This window comes from Elaeis guineensis, chromosome 1, assembly GCF_000442705.2.
Source record: "Elaeis guineensis isolate ETL-2024a chromosome 1, EG11, whole genome shotgun sequence".
Lineage (NCBI taxonomy): Eukaryota > Viridiplantae > Streptophyta > Magnoliopsida > Arecales > Arecaceae > Elaeis > Elaeis guineensis.
In genome coordinates, this window is record NC_025993.2 from 125,916,598 (window position 1) to 125,923,777 (window position 7,180).

General features: G+C 34.2%; 1 non-coding gene across 1 annotated transcript; it reads right to left on the reverse strand.

Annotated features, from left to right (window-relative positions):
- Positions 1-293: 293 nt before the first annotated feature.
- Positions 294-400, reverse strand: LOC140854991 (small nucleolar RNA R71). Its single transcript, XR_012138084.1, has one exon. It is a non-coding gene; the product is annotated as a small nucleolar RNA R71 (small nucleolar RNA).
- Between the last annotated feature and the right edge of the window lie 6,780 nt (positions 401-7,180).

A 7,180-nucleotide genomic window follows, 5' to 3' on the forward strand; every position in this document is an offset into this window, starting at 1 on the left:
TTCCCCAAACCAATGCAACAACTTTTGAAATTAAACCTCAAATTATTAACATGCTCCCTAAATTCACTGGTAATGAAGATGCATATATTTTTATTAGAGAATTTGAGGAAGTATGTGACACCATGAGAATACACCAATTGTCAGATGATGCTATTAAACTTAGGCTGATTGATTTTGCTCTCAAGGACAGTGCTAAGAAATGGTTATATAGTCTGCCCAACCACTCGATCATAACTTGAGATGGATTTGTAAAAACTTTCTTGAGAAAATTTTTTCTACATCATAAAATAGCTAAGTTAAGAAATGAAATTAACCAATTTTATCAATTTGGGGGTGAGTCTTTCTGGAAGTATTTTGATCGTTTCAAGAACTTTTTAACCCAATGCCCACATCATGGAATTGAGATTTGGAGACTATGCCAAACTTTTTATGAGGGACTAGACCCAAATTCTAGAACCATGCTAAAGTCAATGTGTCAGGGCTAGTTTATGCATAAGGAAGCCTGGCAATTCTTAGAGGACTTAGCAAAAAAGAGCCTATAGTGGGAAGCAACTAAGGAACCTACAAGAGGTGCTATGCACCAAGTATCCACATCCCTAGCTACAGAGGCCAAAATAGATACTATACTACATAGGTTAGAGACCTTAGAACTCAAGGGACACACCCAAATGAACCAAGTTTCAACATCTACTTGCAATAGATGTAATGCTACAGACCACATCATGGAAGAATGTTCCTTTTAGATGAACCCAACTGGGAATGAAGTAGCACAAGTTAATGCTGCCTACTACAAATTTACAAATGACCTTTATGCACCAACGTATAACCCAGGATGGAGGAATCACCCTAACTTTTCTTGGTCACAAGGGTCAAATCTCAGTAGACCTATCCTTAATCAATCCAATCAAAGGCCCACTCAACCATCAAATTATTCACAAGGCTTCAACAATGATCAAAGGCTTAATGCATTAGAAAAAGGGTTAGAGATTTTAATAAAAACCACTTCTGATAATATAAAATTTAATGACCAAAAGCATAATTCACTAGAGAAAAGCCTTGAAGCCTTGAAAAAAAACACAAACAATTTTATGCAAACCACGGGCCAACTTGTAAATTCAAACACCCAAGCCATTGCCCACCTAGAAATGCAGTTAAGTCAGTTGGCTACTACCATTAGTGAAAGAGAAAAAAAAAATGGTCAAGCCAACCTGAACCTAACCTAAGAGCCCAAATTGGTCAACAATCTCAATCTGAAGGTCGATAAAACCATGTAAATGCAATTCACACCTTAAGGTCTGGAAGGCAAGTAGACAATCAGGTAGGTATAATTAAAAACCAAGAAGACCAACTGACTGAATCACAGACTGATCAGACCAAGTCTAATGAGCCTGAATCAACAGAGGTTGATGAGCCATCCAAGCCAATTGCAGAACCCATCACTAGGTTTAAGCAAGTTGAGACATCAACCACCAATCTTATAGCTCTTTTTCCAAATAGACTTAGGTCCAATAGACACTCAGCCCACATGGATCATATCTTAGAGATATTCAAACAAGTGAAAGTAAATATTTCTCTGCTAGATATGATCCAACCAGTTTTCACTTATGCTAAGTTCTTCAAAGACCTATACACAAAGAAAAAGATCACTAATGTTCCCAAAAAAGCCTTCTTGGCATCTAGTGTGAGCTCATATCTTTCAAGCCACATACCAGTCAAGTACAAAGATCCAGAGTCTCCTACAATCTCATGTGTCATTGAAAAAATCATCATTGATAGGACCTTGTTAGACCTAGGGGCTAGTGTGAATATCTTACCTTATTTGATCTATGAGAAATTAGGAATAAGAGAATTAAAGCCTACAGAAATTACATTGTAATTGGTAGACCGATCAGTAAGAATTTTCAAAGGAGTTGTGGAGGATGTGCTAATAAAGGTCAGTGATTTCATTTATCTTGTGAATTTTGTGATCCTAGAAACTGAACCAGTGTCAAATCCAAAAGGTCACATCCCAGTCATCTTAGGTAGACTATTTTTAGCAACCACCAATGCCCTGATCAACTGTCGCAATGGACTCATGAAGCTCTCATTTGGAAACATGTCCATTGATCTTAATATTTTTAATCTTGAAAACAAAAAGGACCAATTAGTCAATGTAAACTTGATCTAAGATGAGATTTATGAGCCCATTGATCTAGGAGAAGAAGATTTTGACTATAATCTCTGGTCAGACTTAGAATCTAAAATTGCTTATGAACTATCCACATCCTATGACCAGAGAGTTCATCCACAATGGCTACCACCTATCGAACCACTTGTTAGACTGGCTGAACCAAAATCCAAACCATCGATTGAGGAAGTACTGAAACTAGAACTCAAAACATTCCCTGAGCACCTCAAATATGTGTGTTTAGGTCCATCTGAAACTCTGCCTATAATCATAGCATCAGAACTAGATCCAACACAGGAGGGGGAACTTTTAGCTGTCCTCAGAGAGAATAAAGAAGTGATTGCATGGACCATGGTTGATATTAAGGGGATTAGCCCTTCAATTGTCCAACATCGAATTCACTTAAGGGAGGAAGCCAAGCCAATTAGAGACCCCCAAAAGAGACTTAACCCAGTTATGAAAGAGGTAGTGAGGAAAGAGATTCTCAAGTTATTAGACAATAAAATTATTTATCCTATTTCAGATAGTTCATGGGTTAGTCCAATCCAAGTGGTCCCTAAAAAGTCTGGGGTTACAGTAATCCAAAATGAAACTAATGAACTTGTGCCGACTAGAGTTCAAACTGGATGGAGAGTCTATATTGATTATAGAAAACTGAATGCGGCCATAAGAAAAGACCACTTCCCATTACCTTTTATTGACCAGATGTTGTTGAGGTTAGCTAGACATGAGTTCTATTATTTTCTGGATGGATACTCCAGCTACAATCAAATTCCTATAGCACCAGAGGACCAAAAGAAGATCATGTTTACCTGTCCATTTGGAACCTTTGCCTATAGAAGGATGCCCTTTGGCTTATGTAATGCCCCATCTACTTTTCAAAGGTGCATGGTCAGTATCTTTTCTGACATGATCGAGAGATTTCTAGAAATCTTTATGGATGACTTTTCTATCTTTAGCTCCCCCTTCTCCGAGTGCCTACATCACTTAAGACTAGTCTTAAAAAAGTGTAAGGAGAAACACTTAGTGCTTAATTAGAAAAAATGCCAATTCATGGTCAAAGAAGGCATAGTGCTTGGCCATGTTATCTCAAAGAAAGATATTGAAGTAGACAAAGCCAAAGTAGATTTGATTGCAAATCTTCCACCATCTAGATCAATCAAAGAAATCTACTCATTTTTAGGACATGCTAATTTCTATAGGAGGTTTATCAAGAATTTTAGCAAGATAATCCGGCCACTGACTAATCTTTTAGCTAAAGATGTCAAATTTGATTTCACTCCTGAGTGCCACGAATCATTTGAATGTCTTAAAAAGACACTGACATCTGCATCCATCGTTCACCCACCTGACTGGACTCAGTCCTTCGAACTTATGTGTGATGCATCAGATCAAGCCATCGAAGCTATTTTAGGATAGAGAATCGATAAGCTGCTACGAGTTATTTACTATACCAGTAGAACCCTCAATAATGCACAGCTTAATTACTCCACAATAGAGAAAGAGTTCTTGGCTATTATCTTTGCCTTAGAAAAGTTTAGATCCTATTTGGTTGGTTCACATGTCCTTATATACACTGATCACTCAGCCATTAGATATCTCTTGATAAAGAAATATGCCAAGGCACGCCTAATCCGATGGACTTTACTTCTTCAGAAATTTGACTTAGAAATCAGGAATAAGAAAGGAACTGAAAATGTAGTAGCTGATCATCTGTCCTGATTGATAGATGTGCTCTCTAATGAATCAGCAATAGAAGAGTCTTTTCTTGATGAACAACTCATGGCTGTAACTGTAGAACTGTGGTATGCTGATATTATCAATTATTTAGCCACGAGTAGGATTCCTTCTTACTAGACTACTCAAGACAAGCACAAATTCTTTGCCCAAGTAAAGTATTTTATTTGGGATGATCCATATCTGTTTAAGCAATGTCCTGACCAAATCATTAGAAGGTGTGTACCAGACCATGAGTTTAAAAGCATCCTATCATTTTGTCATGACCAAGCCTATGGTGGCCACTTTGGATCCAAAAAAACTGCTGCAAAGATTCTCCAATGTGAATTCTATTGGCCCTTCCTTTTTAAGGATGTATATGAGTATTGTAAAAGCTATCCTAGATGTCAACAAGTAGGACAAATCACAAAAAGAGACATGATGCCATTAAATTTGATCCTAGTTGTGGAGACTTTTGATGTGTGGGGAATTAATTTTTTGGGACTGTTTTCAAACTCCTTTGGAAATGAGTACATTCTAGTGGCGGTTGACTATGTCCAAATGGGTAGAAGCTATACCATGTCGATCAAATAATAATAAAATTGTTATCAAATTTTTTAAGAAAAATATCTTCTCTCATTTTGGTATTCCTAGAGCCATTATAAGTGATCAGGGAACATATTTTTGCAATCGATCCTTTGAGTCCTTGATGAAAAAATATAACATCAATCATAAATTGGCCACACCCTACCATCCGCAAATCAGTGGGCAAATAAAAGTTTCAAATCATCAAATCAAACAAATCTTGGAAAAGACCGTTAATACCAATAGAAAAGATTGGTCATTGAAGCTAATCGATGCACTTTGGACTTATCGCACAGCTTTCAAGACCATTCTAGGAATGTCACCTTACAGGATTGTGTTTGATAAAGCATGTCACTTGCTAGTTGAACTAGAATATAAGGCTATGTGGGCCATAAAATAATTGGACATGGACCTAGATGAGGCTGGACATCAAAGGAAGCTACAAATAAATGAACTAGAAGAAATCAGGAATGAGGCATATGAAAATATTAAAGTATACAAAGAACAAACTGAAATATTTCTTGATAAAGTAATTCTAAGAAAAACTTTTACACCTGATTAAAAAGTTCTTTTGTATAACTCTAGGCTACATTTATTTTTTGAAAAACTTCGATCTAGATGGACAGGGCCCTATATAATAAAAGAAGGTTTCTCTCATGGGGCTGTAGAGATCAAAAATCCAAGCAATGGTACTATTTTTAAAATAAATGAACAACGATTGAAATCCTTCTTAGAATTATCTACTGAAATTGAGGAGGCCATGGTTCTCCATGAGCCTATTTATTCTAATTGATTCTGTATCTTAGGTTCAGTCCAGCTGAAGACTTAAAACTTAGCACTTTTTGGGAGACAACCCAGTTTTAACTTTTACTTTTGCTTTCTTTTGTATTTTGTTTAGGTTAATTGATTCTTGCTTTATGGAAATTTGAAGATAATATTGGCTAAGTTGGAAGGAGAATCAATTTTGAAAAGATTTCTGGATCAGGTGACATCTCTCCTTTTCTTTCTTCTTTTATGCACCCTTTATTTTTTTTACTCTATTGAGGACAATGTCGATTAAGTTGGGGAGAATAATAATAATTTTTTTAAAATTTTTAAATTTTTAAAGTCTTCAAGTAAGTTAGTATTTAGCATTTAAGTACCTGATTATACTTAAGAATCGAGTTAAATCAAGTATTTTTTTAAAAAAAAATTGATGTACAGATTAGAGAGTTTGTGAGATATCGAGAGATCAAGTATTAAGAAAACTCAATAAGAAGTTAAGTTTATAACTTAAATAGTTTTTTTTGAGTATTTCTAAATTTTTCTACCAACATCAAAGAAGAGTTTACTTCTTATAGACTTGTGTAGGATAACTATATATTTTTTTATATATTTAATATTAATTTTTTTTTTTAAGTACTTCATACTAAGTAATTGGGTCTCTTTGCCTAAGCAAGCATTGAGTTTTGCGTCAAAAGATATGAAAGGCAAAGAAGCTTTATTGTAAAGCTAGTTTTAACTCGTAGTCTGTTTGATTCGAGCAAGTAGGTCTGAGGGTTATTCTATACCTAGTGCCCTAAAGTCATTTGGTTTGAGAGTCATTGACTGAAAACTCGCTACATGTATCAAACAGAAAGCTTAAGGTGTTAAGATACTCAATAGTGATACAACATAAAAAAAAATAATAATAAATGAAAGATGGAAGTAATAATATACATGTCCATATGAGGTTAATGATTTGGAGATAAAGATAGGAATAATTTAAAAAAAGTTTAAAAAATATTTAGTGTTCTTAGCTTAACTTTCATATTGATTAGTATTAATACTCCAATGACATACCTCATTCACACTCTACTGAACATCAGTGGCTCTTTTAAAAATTATTTGGTAAAATTTAAAATTTTAAATTAAAAGGTACTTAATTCTAAATTCTTTTTTTACTCGAGGATGAACAAAGTTCAAATTAGGAGGTATGATAAGTAGTATATTTTTATATTTATTAAAGATATTTTTGATAATTTATGATGCTAACATCTTCTTAAAAACCTAATTTCATAAATAAATTAAATTTTTTTATAAAAATAAATAATTTAAAAAAAATATGAAATTAGATCATATTTATGAAAAATAGATGTTGATTTAATTGAGCAATTTAAGTATTAAAATAATAAAAAAATTTAAAAAATTTAATACATATATTTTTTTTATTTTTCAGACAAAAATTAGAGCAAAAATCAAGCCAAAATATCCTAAAAAATATTAAAAATTATCTTCTGTGCACGATGGATCGGATGCTCGATCCACAAAATCAAAGGCATGGTTCGCAGGAATAGTTCGTGGTCCACAATGGAAGGAAGGCTTTTTTGTGCTGATCAACGGTCCAGATCAAATCTGGAGCTCGATCCAATGGCTGTGGTGGTTTCCGACTTTGTTAAGGAGAGATTTACGCGATCCAATGGCTGAAATTCCATCTGGAGCATGATCGAACAGTTAGAAATGCATCCAACTTTGATAAGGATTAAAACATTAGATTTTGGGCTGATCTGGGTAGTTCAAAGGTGATCCGATGGTCAGAAATTAATGTAAAGGTTATTATACGAATTCTAAGGGTTTTAGGACTCTTTTTTCTATCAAAAAAATATACAAAATTTATCTATAAATAGGAGATCTGAGAATAAGAGTTGAGAGAAGAAAAAATTAGAAAAAAAATAAAAAAATAAAAAAAAATTA